The sequence below is a fragment of the Corvus brachyrhynchos genome, unplaced genomic scaffold, assembly GCF_000691975.1.
Source record: "Corvus brachyrhynchos isolate BGI_N302 unplaced genomic scaffold, ASM69197v1 scaffold162, whole genome shotgun sequence".
Taxonomy (NCBI): Eukaryota; Metazoa; Chordata; class Aves; order Passeriformes; family Corvidae; genus Corvus; species Corvus brachyrhynchos.
The window spans coordinates 1,437,763-1,453,010 of NW_008236696.1; the positions used below are offsets into that span (position 1 = coordinate 1,437,763).

The 15,248-nt window shown below is 39.1% G+C and overlaps 1 protein-coding gene across 8 annotated transcripts in view; it reads left to right on the forward strand.

Annotated features, from left to right (window-relative positions):
- NLGN1 (neuroligin 1) overlaps nt 1–15,248 on the forward strand; it is a 428,516-nt gene that overhangs the window by 48,540 nt on the left and 364,728 nt on the right. For 7 of the 8 annotated variants that reach the window (XM_008644479.2, XM_017726888.1, XM_017726894.1 and 4 more), the window contains exon 1: nt 7–301. The exons of the other annotated variant lie outside the window; for it this stretch is intronic. The gene's annotated coding sequence lies outside the window, so the exon portion shown is untranslated. Of the gene's footprint in view, nt 1–6; nt 302–15,248 lie in introns of those variants that run through there. 8 annotated transcript variants of the gene reach the window in all.

Consider the following 15,248-nt stretch of genomic DNA (forward strand, 5'->3'; position numbering starts at 1 on the left):
CTTGCCAAGTTTGTAGTGACACCTCTCAGATTCCCCCGCTCCCGGTTTTTTGGATCTATTACAGTGCCCGATTGTACATAGATATACTGTATTTTTTTGCCTTTTTTTTTTTTTAACAAGAAAATGCGAATTTTTTGGGAAGCTAATGGATGCTGAGGAGGACGATCCTAAAAAATCTCCTTTTAACTGTAAATGAGGTGAACGAAGAAATTCTTAAATTCAGCCATCAATTTAGCTCCATGTTAAGCACCTCGAAGTATTTATGATTGCAGAGCAGGTGCAAACAAGGATTAGGAATAAGGTAAGGGAGCTATTTCTGTCTTTGAGGCAGCAGCATTTGCTCAGGGTTATCAGCAGCTTTTCTTTATTTTTTTCATTCCATAGAATCTGAGCTGATTTATTTGCATTTTCAGTGCTGTTCTCCCGTCCTTCTGAGTCATTTCTAATACGTCTGCCTGTTTTCCATCACTAAAATATACATTTCTTCTCCCTGGCTGCTCAGGATTTGAGAGTTTCTTGACTGTGCACATGTTTTGGCTGTTATTCGGTGACTGCTTAAAACCAACAATCCTCTGTTTAAAATTATTTCTTACCTTGCACTTTCTCTACCCAGCAGGATTCCTGAAAAAAAACCCACCAAAGCCATAGAAAATTGCAATACAAAAGCTTTTTTTTTTAAAGATTTGCCTTTAAAAAGGAGAGAGAAGTAGTTAAAATTCCCCGAGGGAGAACCGGGGCGGGTGGGGGGTGGTATATAATAATCAGGTTCTCCCTCTAAAAGCAAATGAACTCCCCTCCTTGTTCCCTCCCCCTCACCAGCAGTTCCCCAGGGCTGAGCCTGGTTTTTGGCCATATCGGGGCTCCCCGGGGTTGTGGGATGCAGTGGGGGAGCGATTACTGCTGGGAAGGAGGGAAGGATCCCCTGCTTCCCTCCGGGATGCTGCAGGCTGCTCTCCGTCAGCACGCTTTACTAATTTTTGTTTTATCAGCTCCATTTAGGGATATAAATGGCACGAGCAAGGATATCAATTACCAGCTAACGGCGGCGATAGCCCGTGTTTTATGGGATTTAATGATTTCTCTTGTTTTGAAAAAGCTCTTGTGACGCTAACAATAAAGAAGTCCATAAATCATCTCAATGAATTGTGTTCCAGCAAAGGCAATTTTTAGTCTTTTGCTGGGTATCTCCTGGTCCCGATAATTAATTGCATTAACAGTTGTGAACATATTCGTGCTAATAAAGGTGCCATTACTGAAAAGTGGCTTTCTTGATATGGGTCCCATGTTTACTGAACTCCCGCGGAGTGCCTCAGCTGTGGATGACTGCTGTCCTCTCCATTGGAATCAGATCAGGTGACTGGGAAGTGAGCGTGGTGTGAGAGCATACCTGTGTGGGGAAGGGACACCTTCTAAAGAGTGCAACCCCACTGAACAGGCTGCTTCAGTCACTTAGGCTGAAAGCAGGAGGTAATCATCACTTAGGCCTTCTGATTACATGTTTTGATTAAAAGACAAGCAAATGAAGTTAGTTTGGTTTTATTTTTTGTAATCTTGATGATTCTATCATCAGCTTTTTAAACCTTCTCAGGCAGGAGCTGAGGAGTTCAATCCTTCAGCAGAGTAGAACAGTGTTCCTACAGTGCTGTGAGGACAGCTCCTCTTTCGTGTCATCCTTTCCTGTTGCTTTATTTCCACTTTCTTCTGCTTTCATGCACACATCTTTTTTCAGCCATTATTTACAGTCAAGCTGTACTGAAAAAGCTGGAATGAAATAAGGGTGATCTACTTATGAAGGGAAATGTGCTATGAGGAAAGGACTCAAGTTTGGCTGTTTTAACAGAATTTTTAAGCCACGGGGTTTTTATTTGCCTGAGTTCTCTTTCCACTGTCTTTAACATGATCTGCAACTGGTGATGCAAAAACATCTGTAATTACGTATATCACATGCATAGCTCACTGTGTGTTCTGTTAGAGACCCGTTTAACGCTGCCCATAAATCCTTCACTGTGCAAAAGCATTAATCAGAGGTTGAACAGGTGCTGGTTCAGTTCACCACATGTTTGGGTCAATAGTTGCTGAACATAATACCATTATATAGACATGCTGAGTCTGTCAGAAATTGTTGCCATGGTTTTATTTTGTTCAGTCTGGTAAGATTGAACTTCTTGAGGCTGCTGAGTAGGCATTTGAGTAAAGTTAATGGAACCAAATCTGAGAAGTTATTTCATGAAATGTATGTAGATTTTAGTGCTTTCTCTGAGCCCCTCTGAATTGAGTGTTTTATTACCATGAAATAGTTCAGAGCTGCTGAGTTCAATCTTACTCTCCTTATTCAAGCAAAAATTTTCATAGCCTTCATGAATCTATACATAAAGATGTTTTCAATAAGAGTTTCTGACTGTGCAATTGGTCAATTTAGATGGTAACTTTGATACCAGTGTTTCTTATTTAAAGTTAATTTGTCAGGGTTAGAAAGTTTGCTGTTTATCTCCATAAGCTGGAAAGGGTCAAGGAGTGTTTCCTGTTGTGTCATTGGTACAGCCCCTGTCATTCCCTCATTGCCAAGGAACAGCCACTCAATGAGAGCAGACTTGCATTTGAGCTTTTAAAATGTCTTTCCTCTGAGCATCAGGAACATTTAGAGAACTGAATTGGTGACTCACTAGACGGGTTGTCTGCATCCCTTGTTACTGTTCATTATCGTTTGTATCGTGTGTGCATTTGAGCATAATCTAGTTCTTGAAATGACAGGTCATTGCTTGAATAAGTTCTTTGTTTATCTTCCTGTTTGCTTTTCTATTTGAGCATGCTTGTCCCCATACACTGTAATAATGATAATTCCTTAAGCAACAGTGAGTTGTAAGCAAATGCTCGAGTTCATGGGTCAACAGTGATTCGTGACTGGTTGGAGCCTGTTGCTGATCAAGGCGTATGGCAAATTAAATCTACAACCATAATTTCTGGTAGAGGTGCCATACACTTCCTATTTAGTTCTTGCTGTTAAATTAGCCTTGGGGTTTTTTTTTTTCAGATGATAAACAGTATTTACAGAACTCTTGTACTTTAATCCATAGGATGAGAGGCTGTAATTTTGCGATGGAAAACTGGGGTCTTCTGAAGAAATCCATTTATTGTACCCAAGTCCATGCAGTTACTAATGGCACAGTTTGATCCCACTTCAATTTTTACTTGAAATCTCATAGTGCTTTTCAGTTGTGAGGAGCTACCAATATCCTGATTATTTCTGATGGAGAGCACCAGAAATGGGAGTAATCTGAGATTGGCAGTGGTACAGTAGTCAGTGTAAGTAGTGGACTTGTGGCCTTTGTTGCTCTGTTCCAGGCTGTAGCCTCCAGATGGTATAAAACTTCTAAAAAAGTTGCAGATGTTCTTGAGAAAAAAGAATGAATGCATAAAGAAAAAAAGCATTTGAAACCTGGCAGAAATATGTTTCACTGAAAGAAACAGAAGTGTGCATAACAGTGTTTACCTACTTTTGGTAGTGGTTTTACGAGTTCCATGAGTGGTATGGGATGTCAAATGTTCATTTAATGGTTGTGGAGATGCTGGACCACCAGCCTGGCCTCAGCCAGAGACTTCCATGTGATGAGCCCTCCACTCTACGGAGCAGTGGGACACCCTGGGGCACCTGCCCAGTCAGACCCCTTCAGTCTGGGTATCCTGCTGGCTGTGTGATCCACGCTGTGGTGAGTGTTCCACCTGCAAGGGCAGGAGGTGCAGAGAAACCACGTGGGATATGTGGCCAGATTCTGTTACTTCTGTGCTCCCACAGTCCCATCACAGTCAGCAGGATGAGCTCAGTAAAGTACACTGAAGTTGTGACCATTCCACGTGGTGTTCATGTTGGTTTAGAAATGCCAGAACTGATGAAAGCTGCTTTCCCAGAGATTCATGTCTACTAGAGTCAAACCCTTTCCCAGTTAAAACACTGATGAGTGCTTTCTCTCTTTCGCATGCCCAGTAACAGCAGTGGGACACCCTGGGGCACCTGCCCAGTCAGACCCCTTCAGTCTGGGTATCCTGCTGGCTGTGTGATCCACGCTGTGGTGAGTGTTCCACCTGCAAGGGCAGGAGGTGCAGAGAAACCACGTGGGATATGTGGCCAGATTCTGTTACTTCTGTGCTCCCACAGTCCCATCACAGTCAGCAGGATGAGCTCAGTAAAGTACACTGAAGTTGTGACCATTCCACGTGGTGTTCATGTTGGTTTAGAAATGCCAGAACTGATGAAAGCTGCTTTCCCAGAGATTCATGTCTACTAGAGTCAAACCCTTTCCCAGTTAAAACACTGATGAGTGCTTTCTCTCTTTCGCATGCCCAGTAACGTGTTGCAGTTGTTCTTTTTTTTTTTTTTCATTTAAGAGAAGTTGACTGAAGCATTCAGTCTTGAAGAGCTCCTCATACCTGTTCTCTCAATTGCTGTCTGCAAATTTGCATGTTCCTCAGAGAATTTGGAGTGAATTACCAACTGATTAAGAAATGTGTAGAAGTGCTCACAAAGCCTGGTTGTGTACATCTTGCTGAGATAGAAAACCAGATTAAAACTGCAGGCTTGCGTAGGGCATGCATTTTCTCATGTAACAAGTTGGAAGACTGTCTCACTCATATCACAGCTTCTCAGTGCACAAGGGTAAGAGTTGGCTACTGCTGACAGCTGGAGAGATTTCTCCTGGGCTCCATGTATTGTTGGTCCAAGCTTTAAGTTCAACATCTGTCTGTGGAGGTCCACGTGGGGGGGAGGTGTAATTGCCAGAAATCTGCTGTGTATCCAGTTAAGACTATAGCTTTGCATAAATAGGATTAAAGTTTCACAAGAGACCAATTTTAGTTATGGAAAAGACCAGGTTGTTGTGATACCAGATGTGAGGTTGATTTCTGCAACTTTCTAGGAAATAGCAATACTTGTGCCTGAGTCTTGTGGGCTGCAGAACTTTTTGCAAAGTCAGGAAGAAGAAAGAAATTATTTGAAGCCTTTCTAGGTTTTTAAGTATGTGTTTACCTCAAAGTATATTTCCAAAATGAAATGTTGTAGTTTTATCAATGTGAACAAGTCCCTTGACTGTGGTTTGGGGGAAGTTTTCAGATATATTTTCTCTGTGGAGGAAGGGGCTGTTCAGGTCACCTGCACAGTAGGAAGAGGAGGATGGGAAAGATGAGGGGACTGAAAGTAGGGAGAATGAAGCTAGAAAGAAGAGGTGCCAGAGAAGATGATATATTGAATTTTGTAATGATAAATTGCAAATAATTGAGCATAATAGTAGGAACGGGTCAGCTATATTGTTATTCAGTTTACTAACTTCATATACTGTGAGAGTACCAACTTCAGATACTAAACAGGGGGGTGGAACACTGGGAAAGAAAGCATTTCTATCTGTGAATTCCAGTAAAATAATATAACCCCAACTACATTTTCCAGAGCCTTAGTAACAGAACTGCAATTAGCATAAAATTTCCAAGGACTGGGATAAATAAATACCAGATGCTCTTATTTATTTATTTAGGATTTGATCCATTTCCTACCAAGAGGAACTTTATTATTCACAGGAAGGAAAAGAGGGAGAGTGAATTGATCCTCTGAAGAGGATGGGAGACTTTCCATCCCAGTTGCCAGAAAACAGCACAGGGGTTTTCTGAATTTTGAAATATAAATTTGACGTAGAAATTTTGTTAATGGTTTGTGGAGTTATTTTCCAGCACTCCCTATGATGGAAGTTCATCTGGAGGAAGTAGGGATTTATTTACAGGTACTTATTTTTGACTCCTGCCTTTTATTTTACTCAACAGCTATTCAGAATTGGCTTATCTGTTATTTTTGATAAAACATCACCTCTGGATGAGACATATTTGAAATTATTAAAAAAAACCCTCAACCCAAACACATAAATGCAGAAAAAAATTGGACTGGTGCCAATTGAACATATTTATTGGACAATTAAAATTAAAAGCAGATGAAGTTTTACTGAAAGACGCAGGTAGCAATTTATATTGCAGTAAAATGAAAATTAGATGTTACTAAGTTATAGATGAGCTGAGTTCAGAGGTTTTATTAATTGTTGTTTGTATTCCTTGCACAAGACAATGCACAAGAAGGTGATGAAAATATAAATACTTCTTGTGTTCCAAGGAATTCAGGCTTCACTCTGAGTTCTTTTCACATGATTTACCACAGTTGCACTGAGTCTGAGTGTTCACAACATGGGAAAGCGCCGTAAATTGTGGGAGAACTGGAAGATTGTGTGAAAGTAGAGTGGTCAGAAAGATAAATTCAGCATGCTCAGGGAAATAAACATCTGGAGACACTTCTAAAAAGAGAATCATCAAACATTTGAGAACTTTTCTCATCTTTGGTAGGCTCAGTTAAAGCATAAGTAACTATATATAGATACATATAGGTACTATGCTTTATGGTAATGCAAAAACACAACAGAAATGATGTGTGGTCTGATTCAAATTTCAGTGTGAATACATAGAGATTGCAGCACTAATATTGGCATTAATATGTACAACAAAAGATGCAGCATGAAGAAATAGCATTTCATTTAATCACACTGACTTTGTCAATCTTTTTGTCCTTAATGAATTAATGGGAAATGCATGGTTAACACCACTTTTCTCTGCTATTTAATTTGCTTGTTCTCAAACAATTCCGAATATAAAAATGTAGATTGACTTTTAGCCTATGTTTGGCACATTTTAGCCTACGCAGAGACAAATACCTTTTGGCAAGTGAAGGTCTTAGCACAGATTGACCAATACTGAGCTACAAATACCCTTTAAAGAGGCCATTAAAGAAAAAGATTCTTCTGTTGTTTTGGAACATATGCTGCAACTGACATTTAAGAGCAGAACAATTTTTCGAGCATGCAAACCTTACTGATTTCATTGCTCTTTGTTCACATCCATCATTTTGCACTCTTGCAGCTCTTGATGGTTTTGAATCTTGTTGCTGAGGCCCACTTGACTCTTAAGTTTCTGTATTTTAATAAGTTTGCTGCGATAATGAGGAGCAAGATCACTACCCGAACATAAATTTTGTAGCATTTGGAGGCTTAATGGTGGAGACGGATTTAAAGGGTGCCACAGCTTTCCTTTTGGACTGTTTAGCAACATTTTGCATCTCCATCATTCTTGGCTCCTTTTTTTTTTTTTTGTCCTTTTTTTTCCCTATTTTTCCTTTTTTTCCCCTTTTATCATACCCAGTTCACCAGAAGGATGCAGGCAGCAACTGTGCTGTGTCAGATTTCTGAAGCACCCCATGTCTGAGGCTTCAGCTGCTGCATGTCCACAAGGAAGAAACACTGGAGCACTTTCGTTCCTTTTCTTGGCACTTACATTAAAATTAATTCCAGCACTCAATCTATTTTGTTTTCCCTCCATAAATTGAACTACTACCCTGAGATGCTGTGAGCATTAATGAATGCTTGGAAAGTTCACTGCAGATGGAAAAAATACAGTGCTGCCTCTTCAAATCATTATGTATAACACTGCATAGTTAAAAAGTTTGGAGATTTTGTATAAAGGCTCTGGCAGATAAAGCAAGAAAATATTAAACCTCTTATTAATGGGGGAGCAACAGGTCTGTCTTCATTTGGCCTCTCTTCATGGTTCAGACACCAGCAGTGCAAAGAATGATCCCCTCTTGTGAGCTTGCCCCTTTGTAATGATCTTTGAAAATGAGGAGAGTTTGACATGGGGAAATCGTGTAGGACCCTGATGGATGCTCTTCAGCTCCTGTGAAGCAGCAGTATTTAATTCTTCTCAAGCATGCTTCTTCCAAAATAGCAAAGCACCCCTATGCATATGGTTCTGGCCATTCATAAAATGATTGTTTCTTAAAAAAAAAAAAAAAAAAAAATTATTCTAAACCCAGATTATATTTGTGAAAGAAATCAGCATTTGTGATGAATTAGAATCCAGTTAGATTTTTAAAATTCTCTGTTAATAAGTATTTAAAATTTCATTTTCTCCCTGGATATAAACATATTACCCTGAGAATTATAACCTCCTCCTAAGTACAAATTTATATGCACAATTTTTTCACATTTTAAAAATAGCTCTGACTAATTAGGAAAATGTAATGACAATTGTGACACAGCTTTAACCACCATAGAACTGTGATGACAACATCTGTGGCCAACTATTACACCTCTTGTCCATATTTTATGCGGGGTCAGAAATTCAGAGAAGTACTAACTGCAGTACTACAGTGGCTTAGTTTCATAGAGAGTGAAAGTTCTAGTAGAACTAAAAAATGTAAATACTAAAATGTGTAATTTTAAGCCCAAAAAGTTGTGCTTGGTCTTAGTGCAGCAAGCTGCTTGACGTTTGGCTGATAATATACTTGAGCTGCTGTCTCACTCTAATTCAGAAGATACTTGATGTTTCAAATATTCAAGCTGGTTCTTAAAGCAGTGGGTTATGTTTAAATGCTACCAAGTCCTGTCTTATTTTTGGTTTTAAGATGTCACATGATGACACCATAGTGTGGTGCTTTCAGAGCTGTCTCTCTGAAGACAATTTCACTGCTTACCTAAACCTAGGTATGAAAAAAAAAATTTTGCAGATTATCAAAGCCAGTCTTGCATAATGCTGAGTTTCAGTAATCAGGTCCTAAACCAAAATACAGAGAACAAGGTCTGTAAAACTTGGAGAGCCTCGTTGATTCAGCACCAGAGGGAGCCGCTTGCCCAGCTCTTGGCCATGTCAAGCTCAAAGGAAAGAATTGATAAAATAGAAAAAAAAGAAAAGATAAAAGTTAACTCTGCCCATGCTTGAAAAATAGCATTTGAAAGTTGAAGCCGTGTTTGGTGGGCTGATCTTTCTGCCAAGTCTTACATTGTTTTTAAATGAAATAGTCTTAATTTATTACAGTCAAATTCTTGTGTAGCTATTTTTCCCTAGATTCTTGTCAGAAAAATAATCTGTGGCTCATGGATAGGATATTATAGAAACAAGTTATGATTGTCAATGACAAGTGTAAGTTTGGATCTCTCTTTGCTATAATAATGTAAATACAGTGTTTGCATGTGTGACCCTTCCATTTGTATTCTTAGCTGGTGCAGTGTGATACCTGGCAGGAATACAGATCATGCTAATTATCCTTTGCTCAACTACCATCCCCCCCTTTTTTCGTCTTAGTAATTGCCTACTTTATATGGCATTAATGTGTATTCTCTTAGAATTCTGAGAACTGAAATTTGATACAATGACTCTGGTCCTCATTTGTAAAGTATAATTATTTAAGTATTTGTGTGCCACAGAAATTCATACATGGCAAAGTGCAGGGCTGAGCTGTGCAAGATGCTGTATTTACCCAGAGTAAAAAACCTCAGAGAGTACCCTCCCCCCAAACCACAGCCCTCGAGCTGGTGCAAAGTGTTTGTAATCTATGTGCAAGTACAAAGGAGGAGGGAAAGGCAATATTGGCCTTCAGACAAAAGATGACTTGAACATTTGCTTAACTGTGAGTTGTCCAGGGTCATGGAAGCAGCCTCTGGCAGAGAGAGAAACAAACTGAACCTGAGCCTCTGAAGTCTGAGTCCAGCGCCTTGTTCGTAAGATGTTCCTTCTCTTTTCCTTACCACCATAAAACATGACCTCTGTGCTCTGAAGATGATACTTTTAAAGCTGGATTTGTAGGTTCTACTACCACTGTAGTTAAAGCTCCCTTATTTACAGGCGTGCACACACAGGCAGACACACGCACGCAAATCCTTTCCTTTGACAGGGGATTTGCTGATAAGGCAGTATAATAGCACTAAAATCAATTCATGTGGAGCTTCAAAGTTATTAAGATGTAGCAATTTAAGTGTATTCAATCTGTCTGCTTAAGAGATTGCCAAGGCAGGTGCCTACTCACAGAGTATGTATGTAGTGAGTAGGTGTATGTATACACATACATGCATGAATTTTTAGGATGTATCTATAAACATATATATACAAATAGTTATATCAAATTCTAAATTAGGAGGTGAGTTTAGCTGAGATGTTGTTGGAAGTGGAGCAGCTGAGAAATTTCAGTACTCATAGAGTGGTCTGGCTTTCTTTTTCCTGATAAGAGAAACAAGGAAAGCCCAATTTATGAGCTGCTAGGGCCTGAGTGAGTGGACGTGCTTCCCAATTTCACATTTGGACTAAATTAATAAAATTCTTCTGCAGTTCAATATTTTAGAAGATATGCTGGCATATATAAATGGCAAATTAAAGTAGTTTTCAAGTTCCTTCTTTGAGAAGATACAGAACAAAAGTTTGTTTCAACAATGCATTTTCCCTTTTTTACATCCTGAGATTTCTCCCTTATTACACCGTTGGAAAATAAGCGTAAATGATAATTCAATTAGTTTGACTTGCAAATCAGGAATAGGGCAGCATAATGGTCTTCTAATAATGCTCAGTGTGAGATCCCTTTCTGGCTGAAACAGGGTCAGGGAATGCAGGCAACAAGAGGTATTTGGGTCTCGGTGACGTCGACATCTTGAACTCGGGGAATGAAGTCCTTAAGTGAACTCACATAAAAAACTTGGGCAGAGCAACAAACTGACCTTAGGCACCAGTTAATTCACCCAACTGGTTCCTTTTCTTTCCAATGTCTCCTGGAAATTTGTTTGTGTGTTAGTATGACTTGAGCCATGCTCCTGGATGGTGTAGCAGCCTTAGGATCAGTAACGGAGGAACTGCAGATTTCATTACCTTTTCAATCTTACTGAATTTCAAGAGCTAAATTTTTCCCACTTTGAAACAAAAGAAAGATGCACTCTTTGACAGTCTTAAAAAAAAAAAAAGCCAACATAACCTTAAAGTTGCAAATTTTGCTGTTGAGTCTTTCAAACGTACTCTTTCACTGTTCGCAAGATCAGATCCTAAAAGCTTGTTGGAAATAGACTAAAAAACCCAAAACTGTTGACAGACACTCCTTAGTGTGTTCTTAATGTGATTGATTTCATGTTTTTGGTCTTTGATTCAGTCTTTGCTTTCTTTTTTGTTTCAAAGGCCAAACACAAATAAACAATTCATTATGATTTAGCTGGTTGCCTAAAGGACATTTGGATTGGAAGTTCCAATAAAAAGCCTTCAGTTTTGTGTCAGGTCGAGTACAGTGTTCCTAAAGCACCATTTGAAACTGTCATACACATGGCACTTTCTGAAAGGCTCTTGCAAATATGTTTTCTAAGTGAGGCTATTTATCCAAGAACCTTCTCCCAGCCAAGCTTTCAAAAAAGCAGGAGCTGTTGTTTGCGTCTCGGAGGAAATTATTTATTACTAACACAAAATGACTCTGCACTAACGTGCTTCCCAGTGCAGGGTGATGTATTAAAATCTGGAGGATTTTGAAAAAATCACGGTGGAATAACAGGGCAGCAGAATGGTACTTGAAATCCAATCAGTGTAATTGTAAATTGACACACCTTGGTGGAAGTGCTCGATACTGAGACAGAGCCTGGTTTGTGGGTTGTCTGGGGAAAGATCTTTAGAGAGGTTATGGCTTGTTCCTTGGTGGTTCACCCTAATTTAAACAGGACTGGGAATCATCTGTTACAGCTACAGCCCACACTAGGCAGTGTGATTTAGCTTGTCTGAGGCTTAGCCCAAAGTCCACTGAAATCCACAGAAAATTTCCCGTTGGTGCCAGTGGTCTTTGGATCACTTTTCAGTAGTTCTGGCAGTGTTCCATTCCCATTAAATAATGACCTAATAATGAAAAACTCTGCATCCCTGACTGTAGCATTTCTGTGAAGAAACTTTTTCATTGCTTCTCTTCAAAAAGGTCTCAAGGACAATTATATACTCTGTTATTCATCTACATCTGTATGGAGTCTTCTCACCCAGAGCACAGCTGTGGAGCTCACAGCTCCTGCTCTCCAAGGGCAAGGTGCACACAAAATGGTCAGGTTTTGTACTCGTGTCCTGTGATATCAATGAGTACAGGTGACCACGTGACAGCTAAGGCATTCCGCTTAAACAAAAGGAACATTTGGAATTTGCCACGTACAGAGGCCATCAAATCAAAATTTCAGGCTAGATTTTATTTATTTGTTTATTTTTTTAAGGCTGGATGATTTTATGACCGTTAACAATATTTGTAGTTCCAGTACGCAAACCAAGATAAGAATAATCACATCTCATGCTTCAGGGCATAAGCTAATCACCTGCTGAGTTCGGCATAATTGGTTTAGTGCATTATACTTGGAAGGGAGGTTCCCTTTCTCTGAAACTTAGCCACTCTCAGTGAAAGCATTTAAAAGGCCAGAGTTTCCTGATCCCCTTTGACAGCTCTTTTGTCTGTACAATGATGTGTAACCAGTGCCAGTGAACATTAATATTACAACCTTATTTTTTACGTCATGATTTAAAGCTGTTAGTAAGAGTTATTGCAGTCTATGTGACAGTCTATATATGTATTTAAGGGTTCCTAGATATTTTTTGCTGGTGGAAAAGATGCCAAATGATGTAATAAACAGACTTGCTGATAAATTTCTGAGTAGTGTGTGCAGACACAGACACACATGCATTAATTCATGTGTTAAATTGCAAAATAATCAATTTATCTATCTGCCCAGAGGTATCTGGACATAGATAATTGTTGTGTTACTTATGAATAACTCGGAAATGTTTACAATGCTTTGCAGGCCTTAAATTAGACAAGTAATAAGTTATAATAACTATTTGATTAACTCCTTGGCAGTAGAAGTTGGATTTACCTGACATGGACCCTGTTTCTGGCACTGGATTCACCAGAAACCACCTGCTTGAAAGGATTAATTCCGTAATTGAATCTCTGCTGATGTTAGGGAATGTGCTTTGTTTTTCTGGCATGTGGGTATGGAGCAGGGAAGCGTAAACACTTTCCCCTTCCAATCCCCTCAATGGAAGCAAACCATGTCTGCAGCCTGTGCACTCTAGTGAACAAAGACCAAGTTAAGACTGGTGTCTTGTTAAAGAATAAAATAGAGTCTCATGCCCTTTAGCAAAATCAAATATAAAACAACAGGCAACGAGATACCCTAACCAGAGTTCTCTAATATGCTCAAAAAACCCCTAACTGATAAGATTCAATTCTATTGATTTTTGAGTAATTTCTGTTGAACTCTATTTGTTTTTTATTGTTAAATTAGATTTGGGGTTTCCCAGGCAGTGCAATATGTTCTTTGAAGGCTGTTTGCCCTGCAGCTCCACCAGTACATTGGATGACAAAGTTTTACTGGGTTGCTTTATGCTCTAACACTTTGATAGGCAGCAGCCTTGGCTGCTGCTAACACTTCACTTTAGCTGGACTTTCAGGAATTTATAAGCACCACCCAAGTTTTTATCACTACAAATGAGTTTCAACTAAAAATAGGGTGCTGCTTTTCCTCCTGGCTTTCAGGATTAAGTGTAAGTGACTAAAATTTAATGTAGCTCTATAGTTTATCCTAGAGATCGAGAGAGGCAACAAACAATACAGGAGTTCTGAGCCTTCTGAAAGCCTGATGCAGGACATCTTCCTTGAAAGCCTCAGGCAGCCCTGTATATATACATATGTGCATTTACAGAAGAGGATTTTTCTAAGCTGGGGAACAGAAAGACACAATATTGTGTTGGCATTTCCCACTGTCCTTGCAGGGCTGTAGGGTCAGGGGCTAATGGTAAATCTGGAACCCCTTTAGTACCTCAGCTGGACCTGCAGTAAATCGATACCTGTCACTGGAGGGAGGTTTGAGCTCAAAAAACACAGGAGTAAGGTTAAAACTCATGTTGCAGTTTTTATTCCTTTTGCATACCAGTCAAGATGTTGGCTGATACAGGAATAAGAAAGGAAATATTATTCTCTTAAGAAAGAAACAACAAAAGCACAAGCAAGTTCATGATCTGTGTGAAGTCCTCATATGCAGGCCTGCAAGAAAACCTGTAGCACTGCTGAAATGTATGCAGCAGGATTTTTTTTTCCAGATGAGCACTTTTAATGTAACATTTTCATAATTTTCACACAGTGGTAATAATTTTATTGCTTTTCTTTATCTGTACCTATTACTGTCATAGAGTAGCTGCTCAGTTCTGATAACTCAGTGGAAATGCATTCCAAGTGTAACTCAAGATTTGCAGAATTTCATAAAATTCTCTGAATTTCCACTTCAAAGTACACTGGAACTATTTATTATGGCTCCTAATAGACATTTTTATGTTTAGTATTTTGATCTGAAAGCAGTTATTTCATTTCCTGGTGATTTATGTTTCTTTTCTGAAAGAAATTAGGGTTTTCAAAGTTATCAGTCCATAATTAAGATTTTACAATTAGCTAGCCCATCACTGTAGTAGCAAAATATTGGCCTGTAGGGTTACTGAGAACAGCACTGGATGAAATAATCAGCCATGCAGAGCCAGACCAAACTGCACAGGCAAGATTTTGCTCAGAATTTCAATATGAGAAGTTGTTGCACATAAATAACTCTTGAAAGGGAAACCAATCCAGCCAGAAATGCGTTTATCTGTAGGCATGCTTGCCTCTGGTTCTTATCCAAATTTTGTCTTTTTAAGTCAATCAATCAGGACCTTTAGTTTCAAGACTGAGGTTTGGTTTTTACCCTCTAAAGGTGCAGCAGTCACAAAAAAAGGTATCTGAAATGTGTGGAAGTGATAAACACCATTCCCACTGGTAACCATTGATATATTCAGGCCTGTCTTGTGCTGAAATGAATTCATTGTGTACATCTTCAGAAGTCAAACACTTCAAAAGTAAAGCCTAAATTATAAAAATAAGCTGCTACTTGAGTCTGCAGCAGGCTGTTAATGATTGTAATAGTAGAGTTTCTTTCCAATAAACCACAGAATAAAGCGTTTTCTTGAGCTGGCTGTTCTCAGAACATCTTTTTCTAAAGCCTTTTAGTCTCTGCTCAGGAGCTCTCTGTTGCCTTAGAGATACTCTTCTATATTGTGTGCATGAAATAAACCCAACAGAACTGCCCAGGGATTCTGCTCAGTCAGTAAAATAACACTCAGGTCCCACCACAAATGGCTCCAGCCAGGCTGGTTTTGACAGGCTACTTTTTAGATAAATGGAAGCATTTATTGTATACTTTGAAGAAATTAAGGAATTAAGTATTTATTGTGATCCAAAGGTGAAATGATGGAGATTTCTGGTCTACAGATTTTTCATATTCTTTTCCCCGAGGTTATGTTTGCTTTGATTGGGTCGTAGAAGTTATTTTGTATTTTTCTGTATTTTGTTACCTTGGATATAAAGTTTTCATAGT